General features: G+C 43.2%; 1 long non-coding RNA gene across 3 annotated transcripts in view; it reads right to left on the reverse strand.

Annotated features, from left to right (window-relative positions):
- The window catches only part of LOC103786605 (uncharacterized), a 271965-nt gene that overhangs the window by 51517 nt on the left and 195699 nt on the right, over positions 1 to 24749 (reverse strand). For 2 of the 3 annotated variants that reach the window (XR_612342.4, XR_008622627.2), the window contains 2 exons: positions 22091 to 22244; positions 18167 to 19268 (listed from right to left, as the gene is read on the reverse strand). The exons of the other annotated variant lie outside the window; for it this stretch is intronic. This is a non-coding gene — a long non-coding RNA (uncharacterized LOC103786605). Of the gene's footprint in view, positions 1 to 18166; positions 19269 to 22090; positions 22245 to 24749 lie in introns of those variants that run through there. 3 annotated transcript variants of the gene reach the window in all.

The following is a 24749-nucleotide window of genomic DNA, read 5'->3' on the forward strand; positions in this document are numbered from 1 at the left end:
TATTTCACTTTAATTATATTTTAAATATAATTCATAAATACATGGGATTATATATATGATCCTTAATGTATAGGTGTGTGAATGTGTATGCACCTATGTGTATATATACATCTTACATATATGCTTATACATATATGTTTATAAGAATATATATGAATATATGTATGTGTATACATAAGAATATGTATACATTTTTAAAATAATTCTTAATCTAGGTATACCTAAATTAATTCCCAAATTTCTAGGTCTCTCATGTAGGAAGAAACATACCCTAATGTGAGTGTGAACGCAGACATTTCTTGAACAACCTGTCACAGCTGTAAATCTTAGACTGGGTGTCTAAATAAAGAGACTGACTTGGGGAGTTACCCAGCAGCCCCCAGGCATGTGAGGCTCAGGCTGTCCTGATGGGGACAAAATCCCCCCGTGTCAGTGCTCTTTGGAGGATCCCCTAATCTACATGTATTGGCCAGTTTGTTACTTTTATCCTAATGGGAATATTAGCATCACAGTATGATCCTGGGCTCTTGCCTGGAGTACTCCACATGTCCCTTTGTGTGACAATATTGGGCAGCTGCGGCTCATATTATAAGTAGAAATGAATGAGAGGAAGGGAACATAAACTTCCCTGCAATTATTGTCCTGGTAATTGAAGTACATCACTGCACCTATTAAAAACCCCACTTCTGTAAGTGACCCTGTGGGGACGGGACCCTGTATCCTGAGCTCAAATCCTGTCCTTCCACAACTACCCACCTATGCTGTTTCAAGCAAAGCACCACTGGGACTTTAAGCCAAAACCTTAAGTCAAACCCCAATCCTGGTGAGCTGGGCCAGCCTGCAGAAAGCCCTAAGGCTATGGGCCCAAGGCCAGGACCAGAGCAGATCAAGCTGTCTTTTTGCCTATTTCTCTCTCTGGATGCACTCACACTTTTCTGCTCTCTGTCTTCCCACTCCGGTGGACAGGAAAGATGAGCTTGAGGAAAAGAATGCCAGGAAACAAAAGGGTAAGACAGCTGGCCTGGCTGGAGTGCCTGAGCCAGCTCCTATGGTCCAAGAGAACCAGGGAGCTCATCTTTTCCCAATTCTGCATTTGGTGATGTTTTAGTCTACCAGGGCTGCCATAACAAAATGATATAGACTGGGTGGCTGAAACAATGGGGATTTACTTTCTCACCATGCAAGAGGATAGAAGTCCTTGATCAGGGTGTCGGGCAGGGTTGGTTTCTTCTGAGGCCTCTTTCCTTGGCTTGCAGGTGGCCATCTTTTCCATGTGCCTCCAAGTGGTCTTCCCTCTGTGTGTTTGTGTTTTTTTTTTTTTTTTTTTTGAGACGGACTTTCATGCTTGTTGCCCAGGCTGAAGTGCAATGGTGTGATCTCGGCTCACTGCAACCTCCACCTCCTGAGTTCAAGCGATTCCTCTCCCTCAGCCTCCCAAGTAGCTGGGATTACAGGCATGTACCACCATGCCTAGCCAATTTTTTTTGTATTTAGTAGAGACGCGGTTTCACCATGTTGGTCAGGCTGGTCTCGAACTCCTGACCTCAGGTGATCCACCCACATCGGCCTCTCAAAGTGCTGGGATTACAGGCATGTGCCACCACACCCGGCCCCTAATCTTCTTATAAGGACACCAGTCATGCTGGATTAGAGTCTACCCATATGACCTCATTTTACCTTAATTACCTCTTTTAAGGCCCTATCTTCAACCCCCTAGTACCACATTCTAGGGTACTAGAGGTTTAGACTTCATGTGAATTTGGGGGGAACACAATTCAGCCCTTGATAAGTGACATCACATTGGCAGCAAGAAATTGGCCTTAAAGGGAGTATTCACAAATACAGAAATTTGTAAAAACATTACAAATCAGGACATTTTGTTTTATTTTCCTGACAGCCATTGTGAAACATTTACTAGTGCAACACCGGGTTACCTGAATCACTAAAGCCACTGTTCTTGGTAGTCCTGGGGTTCTCAGGGTGAAGAACTGCCCCAAAAGAGCAAACCCGGGTTCATTGTATAGTACTTGCTTTGTGAGAAAAAAGAAGAGAAGAATTGAAAGAGAAAGAAGAAAAGAACAGCCTGATGCCGAGCTCAAAGTGTTAATGGCTTTGTCATGTGTCCTTCTTTCTACACTTTCTCCCAAAAAGTGACCTTGAACTTCAGTCTCCTTTGGAGACAGTACGAGGAGAGGGGTAGGAAACACAACAAAGAATTCCGATCTCTCAATGGGCCCACAACCTTGCACTGGTGCACATCTTTTAAATGTTCAGTAGTTTTCCACAGCATCTCATTATATTCTGTGGATAGGCAGAGTGGGTAGTAAGCCCTTCAATTATAGACAGATAACGCCGTGAATCAGGAGCCCCGGATATTCAGTAGCAGAGCCTGGCTGGAGACAGGCAGCCTTCATCATCATTCCCAGAATGCAATGAATGCATCCCTCCCAAAATGAGAGCCACGTTCCAGTTTCACCCGAGAAACACTGGAATGGGATCACAGGGAATTTACCTAATATGCAGCTTGAAGCCGCATGGGAGTTAATGATCTGGTGGGTAGCACACAGCGACAGGGTAATTGAAGGGTTAGCACCATGAGGTGTTGGGGTAAAAGCCAGATTGATGGTTGAAGCTTTTGTTTCAGGTCCAGAAAGCAATTAAAGACCCTGGCACAGTGCTTATTATCCAGAGATCCAGATGGCCGCAGGCTTGTCCACACACTAATTTGCTCCAGACCCTCGCCAGCCCCCCTCACTGGGCTCAATGCTGGTTCTGCAAACAGTGCTGCTCTCCCCCAGAAACAGATAGAGGCACTCCTCTCTCTGCTCAAGGCTGAAAGGTTTTGTCCAAAGCATTACATTCCCTAGTGGAGAACTACAGGATTTTTCTTTTTTTAAAAGCAAAGATCTAAAAGACTAATTTGAAAAGACAGTGGCATGATTTACATTTTTCTGCTGTGCAAAGAAGGCCTGAGGAAGTGAGGGGTTGCTTTGTTGACTTGCTTTCTTCGCATTTCATTCTCAGCAGTATCTCTACTTCCCTGTTTTCAAAAGTTGCCTTTCTTCTATCTTTCCAAGTCTCCAACCAGTGCCTGTTTGTCTAGTAAATTCCCAGGAGGAAATCAAGTCTTATCTGTCAGCTCAGGACGTTTTCCACTTATTTATAAGGGAGAAAAGTCAACAACTCAAGAACCATTAAAAAGAAGTGAACAACAAAATGGCAAGTGGCTGCTTTAATTTTCTTTCAAATGCTTCCTGGCCAGGCGGCCTGGAGGAAGTCTGCTTGAGGGCTGACAGGCAGAATTATCTGTGGGCAGCTCTACAGAGTGTGGCCCTGTTTCTCAGACCTCGGTCATCTGCCCACTGCCAGCATGAACAACCGTTTACTTGGTATTTCTTTCTTTACATTGATGCATTTATTTTCACTTAGGTAAATGTGTTTTGAAGAATAACTGTGTGTCAAGGACAAGAACTCCTTCCTCTGTGCCTAAAGGGGATTACAGAACATTGAATTTTGGGAGGGACCCAAAGAGTCCTGTAGTGGAGGAAAGTGGCTGGGAAATGCAGCTGAGGAACACAGCAGGTACAGGAGTATGTGCCTATGGCTGACTTCACATCTCCATGCATGGCTGTTCCTCTTTCCCACCTTCCTGTCTCTCTACTATCCCAAATTTCAGAGCCCTACACTGACTTAGGCTCCCAGGGGAGAGTAGCAAATATCTGAACACCAATACAGCCTATCCCAGGATTGAAGTTAAAAATAAGATTCTTTATTGCACAGAATCATGGATCATACATCTGTTTTCTTTTAGTGTCATGCAAGATAACTCTGGGTGTAGTGGTTAAGGCATATTATCAATATCAGCCAATTTTGTGCCCGATATCTCATAGACTATGAGAGTACTGAGAAAGGGGAAGTTAATACTAATCAAAGGAATTACAGGAAAATTTAAGCCGAAGGCCCATACTCTGACTTTAGAAATGGATAACATTTTGATAGGGAGAGATGGTAGAATGGGGTTCTGGTTGGGGGGAACAGCATGAACAAGGCTAGGAAGGACAACAGTGTCAGGAACAGCAAGTAGTTGGGTGTGACCACATGTTAAAGAACAAAAGCACTAGGGCAGTAGGAATAGTAGAATTAGGAGATAGGATTGAAAACATAGGCTGGGAATAAAACACACTTTGTTCTCTAGGCAATGGAGAATCAATGGATAATTTTATGCAGAAAAAACCTGCAATCAGATTAATGGTTCAGAGTTAACTGGTACAGCATAGAAGGGTCAAAGTATAGGAGAGACAAAGACCATTTTATAAGGTGATATGGTTTGGCTGTGCCCCCACCCAAATCTCATTTTGAATTGTAACTCCCACAATTCCCATGTGTCATGGGAGGGACCTGGTGGAAGGTAATTGAATCATAGGGGCGGGTCTTTCTCATGCTGTTCTTGTGACAGTGACTAAGTGTCATGAGATCTGATGGTTTTACAAAGAGGAGTTTCCCTGCACAAGCTCTCTTCTCTTTGACTGTGGCCATCCATTTAAGACATGATTTGCTCCTCCTTGCCTTCCACCATGATTGTGAGGCCTCCCCAGCCATGTGGAAGTGTAAGTCCATTAAACCCCTTTCTCTTCCCAGTTTCAGGAATTTCTTTTTTTTCTTTTTTTTTTCTTTTTTTGAGATGGAGTTTCACTCTTGTTGCCCAGGCTGGAGTACAATGGCGCGATCTCGGCTTACTGCAACCTCCACCTCCCAGGTTCGAGTGGTTCTCCTGCCTCAGCTTCCTGAGTAGCTGCAATTACAGGCATGCACCACCATGTCGGGCATTTCTTTATCAGCAGCATGAAGATGAACTAATACATGACGCTATGGCTGTAACCTCATAATATGAATATGAATATGAAGGGTCTGGATTGGGAGAATGTTCATTCATCCATTGATCATTCAGCAAATACTTGTTGTAGAGAGTATGGTAAGCAATAAAAATTTACAGTCTACCAAAGAAGAAACAGATCTTGATCACACAATTATGCAAATAAATGCAAAATTGCAGTGGCCTTTACTTGCCAATTGGGAGCCACATGGGTGTGTATAACAGGGAGATTTGACTTGATCTTGAAATTCTTCATAAAAAGAATGACAGTTGAGCCAAGATCTAAAATATTAATACAAGTTAGGTTGGCATAAAAAGGAAGAAAAATCTTTCTCTGCTGAGAAAACAGAACACGTACAAGTCCTCTGAAGATAGAAACATGGCATATAGAAAAGAAGCTAGAAAAAAATTTTTCCCAAGGCTGGGAAAAAATGATGAGTGGATATTTGGATCAAAATGAGGCTGGACCCCTCTCTATGCCCGTGTAGGGTCCCTTAGACTATGCTCAACCTTTTTGCCTTTATTCTAACAGCAAATGGAAGACAGTAAATAATTTTAAGCAGAAAGGTGACATGATTGGATGTGCATTTCAAAAAGTACATATCTGGCCTGATTAAAGAATAGATTGGAAGGGAGAAATAGTCAATGGGGAGAAACTTATCATAAGGCTCTTTTCATGGCCAAGTAAAAGATGATTTCAGGCTGGACTGGGGTAGCAATGGGGGAAACAAAGAGAAGTGGACAGATTCAAGGACATTTAGGAAGTGTAATGGATTGGGATTTGGTGACAGATTGAATACAACAAATAAGAGAAAGGAATCTGTCAAGACCATGAGGTCTGGCTTGTGTATTTGGATAGATGGTGGTTATGTTCCCTGAAACAAGGAATGATGGGAGAAGGGTGTGTGTGTGTGTGTGTGTGTGTGTGTGTGTGTGTGTGTGTGTGACAGAGAGAGAGAGAGAGAGAGAGAGAGAGAGAACACACATAGAGAGATCCTGAGTCCAGTTTTGAACATTTTAAGTTTGGGCTGTGTCTTTTCAAACATCCAAGAGTTGCTGTCAACTTGACAGTACATAGAAAGGTCTGAAGTTCATAGAGAGGTCTGGAGTTCAGTGATAATAGAAATGAAAGGCAGGCATTAGAGTAGCAGGATGACATTTATAGGTTAATTAAGTTTATGATCATTAAAGTTCAGGACTAGGACTCCCCAAAAAAGATATCCATTGTATCATGATTATATCAGGATACTTTTGACTGCAAGTATATGAATGCCTTAATTCAAACTGATTAATAAAGAAAACACATCTTGTAACTTTGGAAGACTCATAGTAGGGTGGACTTTAGTGTTGCTGATCCAAAGGGTCGTTGATGTCATCTACAGCCCAGATTCTTCTTATCCCTCTGCTTTGCCATTCTTAGTGTTGGCTCCATCCTCAGAAGATGAATGAGGCCACAGGTCCAAGTGTTACCTCTAGATGTGATAATGGCCAAAAGAAGAAAATAGACCAACTATTTTTATGATTTTCCCCTCAAGCCCCAGTGACTAGGATTAGCTCACATATCAATGCCTGGATCAATTACTGGCAAGGAGATGGGATGACCATGATTGGTTTTAGTTAATGATCTGTAATGAAATGGAAGTCATGTAGTCAATCTCTATGTTTTTCAAAACATGGGAGAAAGATTCATCATATACATGTAACAATAAAAAGGTATGGCAAGTTAGCTACGTCAAGTATTGCAGTAAATTTTTTATGCACATTGCCTCATTGAATCCCCACCAGAGTCCACAAACACAAGTTGTATTTTTATTTCCATTTTACTAATGCAGAAACTGAGGCTCAGAGAAGTGAAATAATTTTCTGAAGGTTGCACCACCAGTACGTGCCTGAGATTTCATTACTTGTTTAATTCCACAACTATTAACAACTATGCTATCCTGCCTTTTTCAGCATTCCCAGTATTTTTAATATCAAAAATAATGCTTGAAAAGAAAATGTGTTATTTTGACACAGACATGTATACCTCTAAACAGCACACTAGCACAGAAAACACATATTTATACAATAACCTTTTTATAAAGAAACTTTGAATTGTCCCCTCTAGTTTTGTCATATGCATTTACATATTTACTTTGTGATCATAGATTAGATTTGTCTCCCTCCTTTTCCTCTGAACACTATATTGTGTACATTTTTATTGTTTCTCTAGTCGTTATAATCTCTTTTTTAATAACCTTATAATATTTCAGTGAGTGACTACACAATGATTACATAAACTTACTTAATGATTCTCTCACTGTCGGAAGGCATTTTCAGTTTTACATAATGTAGATAATGTTGCCCGAAAGAGTTTCAGGCACATCAGGAATTTGTCCTCTTTCATTGAATTATTTCTTCATTTTCCATGCTGATGTGGAGAAACGTTGGGCCAATAGGTATGAAGCAGCTTATAGTTCTGGATATGTCCTGCCAAATTACCCTGCAAAAATGTTTTACTAATTTGCATTGCTGCATAGTCTATAAGTATGCCATTAAAGTAGCTATCCAGCCAGCATTGGTCATCTGAATGGCTATTTTTTATTATATAATAGAGATAAAATGGTAATTAAACTAAAGAGCTTCTGCACAGGAAAAGAAACTACCATCAGAGTGAACAGGCAACCTACAGAATGGGAGAAAATTTTTGCAATCTACTCATCTGACAAAGGGCTAATATCCAGAATTTACAAAGAACTCAAACAGATTTACAAGAAAAAAACAAACAACCCCATCAACAAGTGGGCGAAGCATATGAACAGACACTTCTCAAAAAAAGACATTTGATGGGCGGTTCCAAGATGGCCGAATAGGAACAGCTCCAGTCTACAGCTCCAGCGTGAGTGACGCAGAAGACAGGTGATTTGTGCATTTCCAACTGAGGTACCGGGTTCATCTCACTGGGGCTTGTCAGACAGTGGGTGCAGGACAGTGGGTGCAGTGCACCAAGCGTGAGCCAAAGCAGGGCGAGGCATCGCTTCACCCAGGAAGCGCAAGGGGTCAGGGAATTCCCTTTCATAGCCAAACAAAGCTGTGACAGACGGCACCTGGAAAACTGGGTCACTCCCACCCTAATACTGCACTTTTCCAATGGTCTTAGCAAACAGCACACCAGGAGATTATATCCCACACCTGGCTCAGAGGGTGCCATGCACACAGAGCCTTGCTCGTTGCTAGCACAGCAGTCTGAGATCAAACTGCAAGGCGGCACTGAGGCTGGGGGAGGGGCGCCAGCCATTGCTGAGGCTTGAGTAGGGAAACAAAGCAGCAGGGAAGATCAAACTGGGTGGAGCCCACCACAGTTCAAGGAGGCCTGCCTGCTTCTATAGACCACCTCTGGAGGCAGGGCATAGCCGAACAAAAGGTAGCAGAAACCTCTGCAGACTTAAATGTCCCTGTCTGACAGCTTTGAAGAGAGTAGTGGTTCTCCCAGCACGGAGTTTGAGATCTGAAAACGGACAGACTGCCTCCTCAAGTGGGTCCCTGACCCCCAAGTAGCCTATCTGGGAGGCACCACCCAGTAGGGGCAGACAGACACCTCACAATGCTGGGTACCCCTCTGAGACGAAACCTCCAGAGGAATGATCAGACAGCAACATTTGCTGTTCAGCAATATTTGCTGTCCTGCAGTCTCTGCTGCGGATACTGAGGCAAACAGGGTCTGGAGTGGACCTCCAGCAAACTCCAACAAACCTGCAGCTGAGGGTCCTGATTGTTAAAAGGAAAACTAACAAACAGAAAGGACATCCACACCAAAACCCCATCTGTATGTCACTATCATCAAAGACCAAGGGTAGATAAAACCACAATCATGGGGAAAAAACAGAACAGAAAAACTGAAAATTCTAAAAATCAGAGCACCTCTTCTCCTCCGAAGGAATGCAGCTCCTCACCAGGAACGGAACAAAGCTGCAGAGAGAATGACTTTGACGAGTTGAGAGAAAAAGTCTTCAGATGATCAAACCTCTCCGAGCTAAAGGAGGAAGTTTGAACCCATCACAAATAAGTTAAAAACCTTGAAAAAAGATTAGACAAATGTCTAACTAGAATAAGCAATGCAGAGAAGTCCGTAAAGGACCTGATGGAGCTGAAAACCATGGCATGAGAACTATCTGATGAATGCACTACCTTCAGTAGCTGATTCGATCAACTGGAAGAAAGGGTATCAGCGATTGAAGAGCAAATGAATGAAATGGAGCGAGAAGAGAAGTTTAGAGAAAAAAAGAATTAAAATAAATGAAAAAAACTGCCAAGAAATATGGGACTATGTGAAAAGACCAAATCTACGTCAGATTGGTGTACCTGAAAGTAATGGGGAGAATGGAACCAAGTTGGAAAGCACTCTGCAGGATATTTTCCAGGAGAACATCCCCAATCTAGCAAGGCAGGCCAACATTCAACTTCAGGAAATACAGAGAATGCCGCAAAGATACTCCTCGAGAAGAGCAACTTCAAGACACATAATTTGTCAGACTCACCAAAGTTGAAACGAAGGAAAAAATGTTAAGGGCAGCCAGAGAGAAAGGTCGGGTTACCCACAAAGGGAAGCCCATCAGACTAACAGCTGATCTCTTGGCAGAAACTCTACAAGCCAGAAGACAGTGGGGGCCAATATTCAACATTCTTAAAGAATTTTCAACCCAGAATTTCATAAGTGAAGGAGAAATTTCATAAGCTTCATAAGTGAAGGAGAAATAAAATACTTTACAGACAAGCAAATGCTGAGAGATTCTGTCACCACCAGGCCTGCCCTACAAGAGCTCCTGAAGAAAGCACTAAACATGGAAAGAAACAACTGGTACCAGCCACTGAAAAAACATGCCAAATTGTAAAGACCATTGATGCTAGGAAGAAACTGCATCAACTAACGAGCAAAATAACCAGCTAACATCACAATGGCAGGATCAAATTCACACATAACAATATTAACCTTAAATGTAAATGGGCTAAATGCTCCAATTAAAAGACACAGACTGGGAAATTGGATAAAGAGTCAAGACCCATCAGTGTGCTGTATTCAGGAAACACATCTCACATGCAGAGACACACATAGGCTCAAAATAAAGGGATGGAGGAAGATCTACCAAGCAAATGGAAAACAAAAAAAGGCAGGGGTTGCAATCCTAGTCTCTGATAAAACAGACTTTAAGCTAACAAAGATCAGAAGAGACAAAGACCAGTATATAATGGTAAAGGAATCAATTCAACAAGAAGAGCTAACTATCCTAAATATATATGCACCCAATACAGGAGCACCCAGATTCATAAAGCAAGTCCTTAGAGACCTAAAAAGAGACTTAGACTCCCACGCAATAATGATGGGAGACTTTAACACCCCACTGTCAACATTAGACAGATCAATGAGACAGAAAGTTAACAAGGATATCCAGGAACTGAACTCAGCTCTGTACCACATGGACCTAATAGACATCTACAGAACTCTCCACCCAAAATCAACAGAATACACATTCTTCTCAGCTCCACAACACACCTATTCCAAAATTGACCACATAGTTGGAAGTAAAGCACTCCTCAGCAAATGTAAAAGAACAGAAATTATAGCAAACTGTCTCTCAGACCACAGTGCAATCAAACTAGAACTCAGGATTAAGAAAGTCACTCAAAACCACTCAATTACATAGAAACTGAACAACCGGCTCCTGAATGACTACTGGGTACATAACGAAATGAAGGCAGAAATAAAGATGTTCTTTGAAACCAACAAGATCAAAGACACAACATACCAGAATCTCTGGGACACATTCAAAGCAGTGTGTAGAGGGAAATTTATAGCATTAAATGCCCACAAAAGAAAGCAGGAAAGATCTAAAATTGACACCCTAACATTGCAATTAAAAGAACTAGAGAAGCAAGAGCAAACACATTCAAAAGCTAGCAGAAGGCAAGAAATAACTAAGATCAGAGCAGAACTGAAGGAGATAGAGACACAAAAAACCCTTCAAAAAATCAGTAAATCTGGGAGCTGGTTTTTTTAAAAGATCAACAAAATTGATAGACCAATAGCAAGACTAATAAAGAAGAAAAGAGAGAAGAATCAAATACACGAAATAAGAAATGATAAAGGGGATATCAGCACCAATCCCACAGAAATACCAACTACCATCAGAGAATACTACAAACACCTCTACACAAATAAACTAGAAAATCTACAAGAAATGGATAAATTCCTCAACATATACCCCCTCCCAAGACACTAAACCAGGAAGAAGTTGAATCTCTGAATAGACCAATAACAGGCTCTGAAATTGAGGCAATGATTAATAGCTTACGAACCAAGAAACTCCAGGACCAGACGGATTCACAGCCAAATTCTACCAGAGGTACAAGGAGGAGCTGGTACCATTCCTTCTGAAACTATTCCAATCAATAGAAAAAGAGGGAATCCTCCCTAACTCATTTTATGAGGCCAGCATCATCCTGATACCAAAGGCTGGCAGAGACACAACAAAAAAAGAGAATTTTAGACCAATATCCCTGATGAACATCGATGCAAACATCCTCAATAAAATACTGGCAAACCGAATCCAGCAGCACATCAAAAAGCTAATCCACCATGATCAAGTGGGCTTCATCCCTGGGATGCAAGGCTAGTTCAACATATGCAAATCAATAAATGTAATCCAGCATATAAACAGAACCAAAGACAAAAACCACATGATTATCTCAATAGATGCAGAAAAGGCCTTTGACAAAATTCAACAGCCCTTCATGCTAAAAACTCTCAATAAACTAGGTATTGATGGGACATATCTAAAAATAATGAGAGCTATTTATGACAAACCCACAGCCAGTATCATACTGAATGGGGAAAAACTGGAAGCATTCCCTTTGAAAACTGCCACAAGACAGGGATGCCTTCTCTCACCATTCCTATTCAACATAGTGTTGGAAGTTCTGGCCAGGGCAATCAGGCAGGAGAAAGAATAAAGGGTATTCAATTAGGAAAAGAGGAAGTCAGATTGTCCCTGTTTGCAGATGACATGATTGTATATCTAGAAAACCCCATCATCTCAGCCCAAAATCTCTTTAAGCTGATAAGCAATTTCAGCAAAGTCTCAGGATACAAAATCAATGTTCAAAAATCACAAGCATTCTTATACACCAATAACAGACAAACAGAGAGCCAAATCATGAGTAAACTCCCATTCACAATTGCTTCAAAGAGAATAAAATACCTAGGAGTCCAACTTACAAGGGATGTGAAGGACCCCTTCAAGGAGAACTACAAACCACTGCTCAATGAAATAAAAGAGGACACAAACAAATGGAAGAACATCCCATGCTCATGGACAGGAAGAATCAATATCGTGAAAATGGCCATACTGCCCAAGGTAATTTATAGATTCAATGCCATCCCCATCAAGCTACCAATGACTTTCTTCACAGAATTGGAAAAAACTACTCTAAAGTTCATATGGAACCAAAAAAGAGCCTGCATTGCCAAGTCAATCCTAAGCCAAAGGAACAAAGCTGGAAGCATCACGCTACCTGACTTCAAACTATACTACAAGGCTACAGTATGCAAAACAGCATGGTACTGGTACCAAAACAGAGATATAGACCAATGGAACATAACAGAGCCCTCAGAAACAATGCCGCGTATCTACCACTATCTGATCTTTGACAAACCTGACAAAAACAAGAAATGGGGAAAGGATTCCCTATTTAACAAATGGTGCTGGGAAAACTGGCTAGCCATATGTAGAAAGCTGAAACTGGATCCCTTCCTTACACCTTATACAAACATTATTAAAGGTGGATTAAAGACTTAAATGTTAGACCTAAAACCATAAACACCCTAGAAGAAAACCTAGGCAATACCATTCAGGACATAGGCATGGGCAAGGACTTCATGTCTAAAACACCAAAAGCAATGGCAACAAAAGCCAAAATTGACAAATGGGATCTCATTAAACTAAAGAGCTTCTGCACAGCAAAAGAAACTACCACCAGAGTGAACAGGCAACCTACAGAATGGGAGAAAATTTTTGCAATCTACTCATCTGACAAAGGGCTAATATCCAGAATCTACAAAGAACTCAAACAAATTTACAAGAAAAAAACAACCCCATCAACAAGTGGGTGAAGGATATGAACGGACACTTCTCAAAAGAAAACAAATTTTGCAGGCAACAGACACATGAAAAAATGCTCATCATCACTGGTCATCAGAGAAGTGCAAATCAAAACCACAATGAGATACCATCTCACACCAGTTAGAATGGCAATCATTAAAATGTCAGGAAACAACAGGTGCTGGAGAGGATGTGGAGAAATAGGAACACTTTTACACTGTTGGTGGGACTGTTAACTAGTTCAACCATTGTGGAAGGCAGTGTGGCGATTCCTCAGGGATCTAGAACTAGAAATACCATTTGACCCAGCCATCCCATTACTGGGTATATACCCAAAGGGTTATAAATCATGCTGCTATAAAGACACATGCACACGTATGTTTATTGCGGCACTACTCACAATAGCAAAGACTTGGAACCAACCCAAATGTCCAACAATGATAGATTGGATTAAGAAAATGTGGCACATATACACCACGGAATACTATGCAGCCATAGAAAATGATGAGTTCATGTCCTTTGTAGGGACATGGATGAAGCTGGAAACCATCATTCTCAGCATACTATCACAAGGACAAAAAACCAAACACTGCATGTTCTCACTCATAGGTGGGAATTGAGCAATGAGAACACTTGGACACAGGAAGGGGAACATCACACCCTGGGGCCTGTTGTGAGGTGGGGGGAGTGGGGAGGGATAGCATTAGGAGATATACCTAATGTAAATGACGAGTTAATGGGTGCAACACACCAACATGGCACATGCATACATATGTACCAAACCTGCACGTTGTGCACATGTACCCTAGAACTTAAAGTATAATAAAAAATATATATGTAAAAAATAGAGATAAAATGGAATGTCCATATTTTCTTTTGATAACCAGCGAGGTTGAGCATTTTCCAGGGTATGAAATTTCTACTTGCATTTCTTCATATATGAATGTTCTGTTCGTACCATTTACCCCTTTGATTTAGGAGTTTTAGATAGTATATACTGAGAGGGTTACTGACAGTGGCCTGGGAGATAAACTCCATTTAAAGGAGAGTTTGTGTGGAAAGAAAAGTGCCTCCCATGAAGCTTGGGCTTTTTAAGACCCCAGAACGTGTTTTGAGCAAAACATAGCTAAGCCATAGATGTGAGGGCCCTTAATGGGACTGTTAGGGGAGACGTTATTACCAAGATTTATTTGTCTCATTCCAGGCTGTAAATTCATTTCTTAGCCCAGTTTCACCATGTGCCATAAATAACAAGGCTGTGTAAACAAATGTCGCCCAGACACATGAACCAATTGAAATTAGACAAAAAATACTAATAACACTGTGCCATTACTTGATTCTTGTTTATGTCATGACCCACGGTCACTCACTCTTGACTGCCCCCAAACCTACACATACAGACATGCACACACAGAAACACATACATATATGCATGCCTACAGAGACATATATACACACACACAGACACACACAGACACAGCATGGTTGCTTGAGAGACAAATGACCCCATAAGGCTATCCTAACCAAGTACGCAGAAGTGGAGAAAGATACTGACAGATAAGTAACTGTCAGAAAAAAAATTAATATTTCCTTAAGTACTTCTTCAGATCGAATAGTATTTCCTAGGAGATACGTGAGAAAATAAGAGGCAGAGAAATATGGGCTTGTCGCCAGCTTTCAATCACTGCCCATCCCTTAGGTTAGAAAATATGAGGGTTTAATTGAGTCGCTCAATAGACAGTGAAAATGACTCGACATACACAGTCAAAATTAAGAGACGAACCAATCAGGGGATGATTTAGTGACTCAAGTTTGCAATTACAGCCTTCAAAGGCATCCCTGTCTCCTTGTTTCCCTACAAAATCCTTGGGCTGGTATGTCAAAGCCTGGTAAGAACAGTAACAGCAACCATCAATAGCAATTCTGAGTGATTCTTAATGAATCAAGGGCCTAGAAGTTTCCATACAAATCACAGAGACATACTGTGCCACTGGACCTCGCAAGATAAGTTTAAGCAGCAATTTTAGATAATAGGGCCATACCATATTGAGTCCCTCTCATGTGCCAATCAATGAGGTTTCACCGTCAGAGCAGCCCTGGCAGCAGATCAGAGGAGCAGTCTGTCTACATCTCAGGTCTGCCTGAATCCAAAGCTCAAGATCTTCTCCTGCCCCATGCTGATGATTCAGTGGTCACCATGTTAGTATCATGATTTGGAGTGCTTTCCCCACATGTCATCTTATTAGATTCCTATTCACTGAACACTTTGAGGACCTGCAGTATGCCAGACACTGTATGGAATCCAGGATGCAACACTGAATAATACATAATCCTTGGCCTCAGAGTGCTTTGGGTCTGGTGTAGGAGAGAGATCAATGTTTTAAAAAATTGAAATACAATATGAAGCTCACCATGATGGGGATAGGCAGAGGTGCTATGGAGACGATCAGGAAAAGATTGATTTGCCTCTGAAGGAACTGAGGCTTAGAAAATTTCCCTGACTTGTCTAAGGTCCCACAGCTAATACATGGCACAGCTACCTTCAGCATCTGCCAACTACCTACATTCTACTGGGTGTTGATTTTCCCATCTGTAACGTGGACATACTGCCTCACAGGCTTTTTGAAATGCATGCAAAGGTATTTTATGAAACTTAAAAGAATTTAACAAATGTTATTTATGGTTGGTGCTACTGTTATTATCAGGCTATGTATGACATACTAGCCCAAGGATTTTATAGGAACAAAAAAGAGACAGAAAGTGAGTGAGAGAGCTCAAATATAGGTGCCATAGGATCATTTTGTCTGATTTAACATCAATTTTAAATCAATAATTGATCAAACAAATTGACGGCCTACAGCATGCGTGGCACTGTGATAGACTCTGGGGATATAGCAGTAAATAAGACAGACAAACCACCAATTAATTATACTTTTTTTTTTGAGACAGAGTTTCACTCTTTTTCCCCAGTCTGGCATGCAATGGCACGATCTCGGCTCACCGCAACCTCCGCCTCCCAGATTCAAGTGATTCTCCTGCCTCAGCCTCCCGAGTAGCTGAGATTACAGGCATGCGCCACCATACCTGATTTATTTTTTGTATTTTTAGTAGAGACAGTGTTTCTCCATGTTGGTCAGGCTGGTCTCAAACTCCTGACCTCAGGTGATCTGCCCACCTTGGCCTCCCAAAGTGCTGGGATTACAGGCGTAAGCCACCGCGCCCGGCCCCAAATACACATTTCTTAGTCAATAAATAATGTTCAACCATGCAACAAAGGAGAAGTTTGGGGAACATGAGGGCTTATAAAGGGAAGGCTGACCTGCTCTGGAAGGGCAGAGAAGGCTTTCCTGAGGAAGTGTGGTGAGTTGAGAGCTGAAGTTGAGTAGGAGTTCCAGGAAGAGGGAAGAGCATGTGAGGAAGGACCAGAGGCAGGAAGGAGCATGCTCCTAAAGGCCAGTGTGGCTGGAGTCAAGACAGCAAGGGCAACAGTGGAGAGAGATAAAAGTAGGGCCCTATATGTGATGGTGAGAAATATAGACAATGAGGACCAGTAAAGAGCTCAGAGCAAAGAAGCACCATCATGGGGTTGACATTTGTAAAACCTCACTGTGTTGGAATCGAATGGAAAAGAGGCAAACTGGATGTGCCAAGGCCAGTGAGGAGAATATTGCTCTGGTTCAGGGAAGAAAGGATGAAGCTTGGACCTGGGAGTTGGCAATGGAGATGGAACTCCTCAAAGGACAGATGCTAGTGAAATACAAGATATTTCTCATAAGAAATCTTTCCCATTTAAACAATGTTGGAAACCATGCAGTCATCTAGTACTGCATGTGTGTGAATGCGTCTTTCTCATTAAACTGCATGTTTCCACTCCCTAGCCGAGCCCCTTGCACATAAAGAAGTCCTCCATAAATGTTGTTTCTTCACACTGACTTTAGATGGAATGTACCAGCAGTGAGCATCCCTGCATTCTTGGATAGCTGTGAGTTGAGAAGGATGAGAAAGAAAAACGCTTGAATCCAATCCAGATTATTTTTTCTCTTCTGTAATATAGATCCTTCTTGTCATTTAATTCTGAGTGATTTCTCAGATAAAGGCAACTTAAGCTGCCTCATGTCATCCAAACTATGTCTGCCTGGAGGAAATTAAACTGCCATGTCCATGCAGTGTAACACTTGGCAGAAAAGAGACAGTGCTTCACGTTCCTGCAGTGGTATCCCATCTTTTCATAACCGCTTCCACTTGCTCTTCCTCCTCTGGCTGCCAGAGAAATAACCCCCACTTCTTCCTCTTGTATCTTTTAAGGACCTATGGTGCTTTCTTAGTTCAGAAGATAGGGCTGGAGTCCACCTCTTCATCTGGACTTCTTGGGCCATGCACATGACCGTGATAACATATATTTTGCCTGCACCACCTCAGTAGCCATGCTGTAGGCCAACCCTAAAATTTCAGAGATGAGGCCCACCCAAGAAGATGAGGTGGTGGTGACTGTCATAGAGCAGGTTTCCTAGAAGCTGGGCCTGAGATGGGGGAGGAACCTGGAGGGGAGCGAGGGAAGCAGGACAAGGTAGGGAAGAGGCTAGACAACAACGTGGCTTCAGTAGAAGCCTGGACAGCCTGATTCCTCTGGGAGCCTGAGCATAAACTGCAGCAAGGACGTTTTCCCGCCCAAATGCAAGACAGCTGGGCCTTGATTCCCACACAAAAGTCACTGGTCATGGGCTGCACTTCATGGTGACTGGGGAGCTTGATCTCCCAGGCATCCCTAGGGAAAGGGCTCCATCAGCCAAGATTAAGCCTCCACAGAAGAAAGCAGCTGGAAGCCCTTAGCTACTGACAGCTGCAGTAGCTGGGGGAGGAGGGTGAGTGCACTGGCCAAGCAAATGGGACCTGCATAGGGCAGCGAGAGCATCTGCTAGAGAATTCATTCCAGTTCTTAAAGTATGCATTTGTGATGAGGATGGTGGTTCAGGAGAATGTTCCAAGGGAAATGCTGTGAACCAGCCACTCCCATACTGCGTGTTCTTGAATAAGTAACATCCCCTCTGTGAATCCCCTTGACCTTCTACTAAGTGAGTTACCGGTTATAAAATACTTCCTGTCTCTACATTTCTGACATGAATCCTAAACTCCAAGTAGGTTAGAGTCTATTGGAGAATTTCTTTTTTTTTTTTTTTTTTTTTTTTTCTTGAGAAGGAGTCTCTCTCTGTCGCCCAGGCTGGAGTGCAGTGGCGGGATCTCGACTCACTGCAAGCTCCGCCTCCTGGGTTCATGCCATTCTATTGGAGAGTTTCTATAACCAAAGATGATAACTTGGAAAATGCATTAGTCTCTGCCATTTGGGAGTCCAGAAGCATGTGTTTGCTGGAAAATTTAGGAGTGGAGCATGAGAGGGAAGTGAAGTGATCCCATAGACCATGAGGCCATAGACCATGAGGTCCTCCAGGCCAGCAGCTATAGTTCCTCATCCTCCAATGCCCAACCAGCAACTGGCATTTAAAGTCTATGTGAAGAAGGAGAGAGAGGTAGAGCAAAAGAAGAGAGACACGGGAGCTAGGAAAGTAGCTGGAAAGTCCTGTGGTAGTTATTTTATTTTGATTTCCCCAATCCCCTCAACTTAGATAGCAATGAGGATGCTTCTAAACATGTACAAACGAACCTGAAAATATAGACAGAGGAAGAATCTGCCAGATAGGTAAGAAGAAAAGCAAGAGAAACCAACATCTCAGAACCCATTCTAGGTTATGGAAGAGTGGTCGCTAGTGTCACATGCTGCCAAGAAGTCAAGTAGGAAAGGATGGAAGAGATCCGAGTAGAATTGGCAGCCTGGAGGTGATTGGCAACTTCCTTTGGCAAGAAGAGTTCTTGATTCCGTGAACTTGCATTCATTCCCATGGCTGTGTTCTCCCATGGGAGGGCTGGCAGAGGCTGCAGGGTGGAGGGAGGTGATGGGGAAGAGAAGAGATCCAGGCTCCTTCATGCATCCCCACGCGGATAATAGAATGCTGCTTAAACTGCCCTGCTCACACCCCCTTTCAAGTCAAGAATTGGAGCTAATGGTAAAAACATTCCATACGTTCTGAGTGGCTACAAACTCATTATTGTGCCTTGGCTGGCAATGTAGCCCTTCAGTTAATGAAATCCGGTGCTGGAGCAAATGAATCCATGCAGGAGAGGGGTGTCTGATGGTGGCAGCTGAGCTTCAATTTTGTTCACTTTTTATTTCTTCTCCCGCAGCCCCATCCCAGAAAGAGAAAGAGCTAAGAGAAAGGGGGAGAAAAGAAACAGGACTTAAAACAGCCCCCAAGTCCAAACAACAAAAACAGCAATCGCTATGTTTCAAAGCCAGTGCAAATTAGACTGGCGGCCGCAGAAGCCAAATGGAAATCGTAATTCTTCCAGTCCCTTGCTGCTCAGACACGTGTAATAGGTTTGGCAGAGAGTCAAGGAATACAGGGGCCAAGCCGCGGTATGTTTTAAAGAATCTGAAGCCTGTTCACTGTGGGGAAGCCAGATTTCTGCACAGCTCGGAAGGAGGGACGTCTGGACCAGGCTGGACAGGTCCAATTCTCCATTGGAGAAGGGCCCTGGACCTTTCAGAGACTTGGAAGCCTAAGGTCAGGGGCAGGTCTGTCCAGGTGAACAGGAGTCATGCACAGGCAGGGCAGGGTTTGGGTGGGGAAGCCTGTAGACCACCCAGGACCAGGAAGCTATGAAGCAGTCTCCTTTAGGGAGCTGGAGAACAGCCTGAGAAGGCTGCAGAGGAGGCTGCCAGGAAGTGATCTTGGTTACATTTGTCACAACAGGGAGGGAGAGGAGAAGGAAGGAGACATAGAAAGGAATTGCCATCCTCTGTTCCGACACTCTGCTGGGCATTCTCATTCAACTCCCTGAGATGGCCACCAGCCTGCCTGCTTCCCAGAGGAGGAAACTGAGGAGCAGAGAGCTCAAGGAGCCTGCCCACTGTCATAGAGCTGGAAATGGGGGTTAAGAGTCAGCATTTGAACCCAGTTGGTCCTAAGTTCCAAGCTCATGCTCTCTCACCTACCAGTGATACGGAAGGGGGGCAGGAAAGTGCTGAGAAGGGAAGGGCATGATCCCTGGCAAGGACTCCACCCCAGGGGCCTGTGTCTACCGACCTAGGTGAGGGCAGGCACTTCTGCCTTTGTGCCCAAATGTTGCATTTTCCAAGACCACCCTGGCCCACCACACCCCCATCCTGTGCCTATAAAAACCCCAAGACCCTAGCAGACAGAGACATAAGCGGCTGGACGTTGAGAGGAACACATCAGCAGAAGACACAAGCGGCTGGGGAACATCAAGGGGAACACGCCGGCAGAAGAGCACACCGACAGACACCTGTAGGCCTGCAGGCCATTGACCAGTGGAACAACTCGGAGTTTGGCTGGCGGGGCCGGGCGGGGGTTTCAGAGGAGAGACTGGGCAGCTGAGCGGCCTGACTCCAGGGGAAAACCACCTCCTTTCTGGCTCCCCCATCTGCTGAGAACTACTTCCAGTTAATAAAATCTTGCACTCATTTTCCAAGCCCACGTGTGATCCAATTCTTCCGGTACACCTAAGTACCCCGGTACACCCGGACATAGAGAAAGCCCTCTGTCCTTCCGATAAGGCAGAGGGTCTAATCGAGCCGACTAACACCAGCTACTTTCTGAGGGCTAAACTAAAAGAGCACCCTGTAACAAATGCCCACGGGGGCTTCAGGAGCTGTAAGCATTCACCCCTAGATGCTGCCATGGGATCGGAGCCCCATCGCCTGTCCATCTGCATGCTCCCCCTAGAAGTTTGAGCAGTGGGGCACCAAAGAAGCGAGTCACACCCCTATCGCATGCCCTGTGAGGGGGACAAAGAACTTCTCCCGTTTCACCAGGGGTTGGCAAACGTTTTCTGTAAAGTGCCAGATTTTTAGGTCTGCAAACCATAGAGTCTCTGTTGTAAATACTCAACTCTGTTGTTGTAGTCTAAAAGCAGCCATTTGTAAACAAGTGAACATGGCTGTGTTCCAATAAAACTTTACGAGCACAGGTGGTGAGCCAGATTTGCCTCATGGGTCATAATTTGCCAATACATGCCCTACACTAATACAAAAAGGGAAAAACAGGACATTGCAGAGACTCGTTGGAGGAAGCCATCTTAAGACTATATAACACATGCAACTAAAGCAAATTTACTCACACAACAGCTGGCAATATGGCATAAGGGTTAGAGCACAAGTTTTATGTAAGACGGTCCTGAGTTTGAGTCTGACTTTGCCCCCACACTGGTCAGTTAAGCTGGGTCAAATTACTCAACCTATTTTAGTCACTGTCTCCTCTCACATTAACTGGAGATAATAGTAAGATCTAACTCAATAACCTTGTAAGAATTAAACAAAATAATTCTTGTACTTAGCACAGACTTGACACATAAACATTCAGTAAATATTCACTTCAATTATTTCAGCATATTCCTAATCATCAACAGACCTGCAAAGTGAGTCTCCTCTCCTGCATGTCATAGATGAGAACACAAAGTCTCCATAGGATTAAGGGTGGTGCCTATGGCCACACAGCTGGGAAGGGGCGGAGCTAGATTGGGAGCTGACTTCTCCAAGAGTCTAACACTCATTCTTCCGTCCCACTGTGGAAGGAAGAAAATACCCAAAGATGGCTGGGTGCGGTGGCTCACGCCTGTAATCCCAGCACTTTTGGAGGCTGAGGCAGGCGGATCACGAGGTCAGGAGATTGAGACCATCCTGGCTAACATGGTGAAACCCCATCTCTATTAAAAAATACAAAAAATTATCCAGGTGTGGTGGCAGGCACCTGTAGTCCCAGCTACTCAGGAGGCTGAGGCAGGAGACTAGTGTAAACCCGGGAGGCAGAGATTGCAGTGAGCAGAGACTGCACCACTACACTGCAGCCTGGGCAACAGAGTGAGACTCTGTCTCAAAAAAAAAAAAAAGAAAGAAAGAAAGAAAGAAAAGAAAATACCCAAAGACCAGACATGTGGACAGCAGAAAGCAAGAGCAGAAAGACATGACATTCAGCTCCAAATCATGCGGACAGATCTGTCACGGTGTTACCTGCAGAGTCACAGAGGATCACTATCCAGAGCTCTAACCTGGGTCAGGAACCAGGCCTGTCATGACAGTTTTCTGGAGACCACACTCTTGATTAAAAATATTGCCTTGGTGTGAAAAGCCACCTCCTCTGATAGATTTGCGCAGCTCCAGAAGCCTGTGGGGGCAGAAGCAGACAGCCGATTATCTTCCCATTGCTCTGGACCATGGAGGAAAAGGGCAATGGCATTCTTTTCTGCCTGGAAGGGGAGACAGCAAAGCCACTCTGATGCTCAAATGTTTCAGGGGCTCAGTTATCCAGTGCTCTTGCCCAAAGCAGACTGGATAGAACATTCCAGCAGAAAAAAATAAATGGACTTTGAAAAATCACTGCTTCAGTTGATTCCTGGCACAGGTGCCTCCTTCTTCATGTCTTTGGGGTGTATGTTGGGGTAGCTATTAAAACAAAAGGCCAGAAGCTGGAAATCCAGGTATCAGTGGGGCCTTTCTCTTTCTCTGGGGAGAATCTGTTCCTTGCCCTCACCAAGTTTTGGTGGCTGCCCTGGCATCGTTGGGCTTGTGGCCACATCACACCAACCTCTGTCTCTATCTTCACATTGCCTCTCCCCGATGTGACTCTCTCTTGTAAGGATGCTTGTCAGTGGATTTAGAGTCCACCCAAATAAGTACGATATTCCCATCACAAGATTCTTAATTATATCTTTGAAAAAAAAAACCCTTAATTACACCTTTTTCCAAATAAAATCCCATTCACAGTTTCCAGGGACTAGGACAGAGACATATCTTTTAGCAGGCAGGGGCATTATTCAATCCACTGCAGGATGTCTCATGGTCTGATTCAGAGGTGATGTTTCTTGATTCCAGAGAATCCCTGAATGTCAGAGAAAGTATCTAATGCCTGCCTTTCTCTCTCTCGACTGCTCCTTCATTTTTCCTATGAGAAATTAAATAATCTACCCCAAATTACTCTACTTGGAGCAGCAAATCTGGGCTGAGAATCTGGCCCTCCCCCTCTAGTTCTTTCCCCTTGTATTTTTCCACTGCTCTCCCTGGTGAAATAAACACACCTCCAATTCTCTGCCTCGCCTGTCTCTGCCTAGTCTGATTAGGTCAACCCCAGCAAGCTCAATGTGATTGTACTTTTATAAAATGCACCATGCTGTCATGATGGATGAATGTCATCTTTTCCCTAGAACTTGCATTGTAACAGACTTCAACTCAGTTTTGTATGTAGCTTCTAGGAAACAGAATCTTGGTTGACATCACTGATTCTTCCTCCTCTGTTCTCTCTGCTCAGATGCTAACTTATGGGCATCTCAGTGGACACAGGAAAAAGGTTGACTTGAATCTAGGCATGGTGACTGAGGAGTTTACAGAAAATCAGTTGTATGCATATTGTGTTACAAACACCATGGGAAGACTTATTTATGGAAAAATAAATGATCAGTCACTACATATTAAGTGCCTATCATGCCAGACCATGTAAGTGGAGCTGATAGTTTAAAAGAGTTTACTTAATATTTTTTTGTTCATCTACTGAGCTACAATGGGAATTTCATCTGGCAATGGCTAAAATCCTATCACTAATACATGATTTCATCAGAAGATGGGGCTGTGTGAATAGCAGGAATTAGTATGTGCATTCAGCTCTGAGAGGTGGGGAGCAGACTTTGTTTCCGTAGAAGCAGGAGTGTGTCTCTCCAAAACCCATCGCCTGAGGGCACTACAGAGAGTATGGCCTCAGGGGCCTCAGCTGCCAGAACACTGTGAAGCCTAGAGACATCACTCTTGAAAGAGCCTCACTTTTCCCCTGTCATTGAGGTAAATAATTTTTAGCTGACTGAGGTCACCCAGAAATCCCCATTGCCTGTAAGCCATAAAATAGTTAATTAAGCAACACACTTAATGGAGAATTTGTGTGTGTCACGGTGTGTTCTCTTAATTAACATTTTAATATGTTTGTGGTAAGAGGGCTTGAGGTCATCTAAAGAAAGAAAATTAAATGCATTCTAAGGAATTAATACGGTGCCAGGTATGTGGAAACTCCTAATCAATAGCAGCCATTATTGTTTATTTATTTATTTATTTATTTTTATTTTACTTTAAGTTCTGGGATACATGTGCAGAACATGTAGGTTTGTTACATAGGTATACATGTGCCATGGTGGTTTGCTGTACCTATCAACCCATCATCTAGGTTTCAAGCCCTGTGTGCATTAGGTATTTGTCCTAATGCTCTCCCTCTCCTTGTCCCCCACTCCCTGACAGGTCCCAGTGTATGATGTTCCCCTCCCTGTGTCCATGTGTTCTCATTGTTCAACTCCCACTTATGAGTGAGAATATGCAGTGTTTGGTTTTCTGTTCCTGTGTGAGTTTGCTGAGAATGATGGCTTCCAGCTTTATCCATGTCCCTGAAAATGACATGAACTCATTTTTTATGGCTGCATGTATTCCATGGTGTATATGTGCCACATTTTGTTTATTTAGTCTATCATTTATGTGCATTGGGTTGGTTCCAAGTCTTTGCTATTGTAAATAGTGCTGCAATAAACATACATGTGCATGTGTCTTTACAGTGGAATGATTTACAATCCTTTGGGCATAAACCCAATGATGGGATTTGCTGGGTCAAATGGTATTTCTAGTTCTAGATCCTTGAGGA

The sequence above is a fragment of the Pan paniscus genome, chromosome 23 (genome assembly GCF_029289425.2).
Source record: "Pan paniscus chromosome 23, NHGRI_mPanPan1-v2.0_pri, whole genome shotgun sequence".
NCBI lineage: Eukaryota > Metazoa > Chordata > Mammalia > Primates > Hominidae > Pan > Pan paniscus.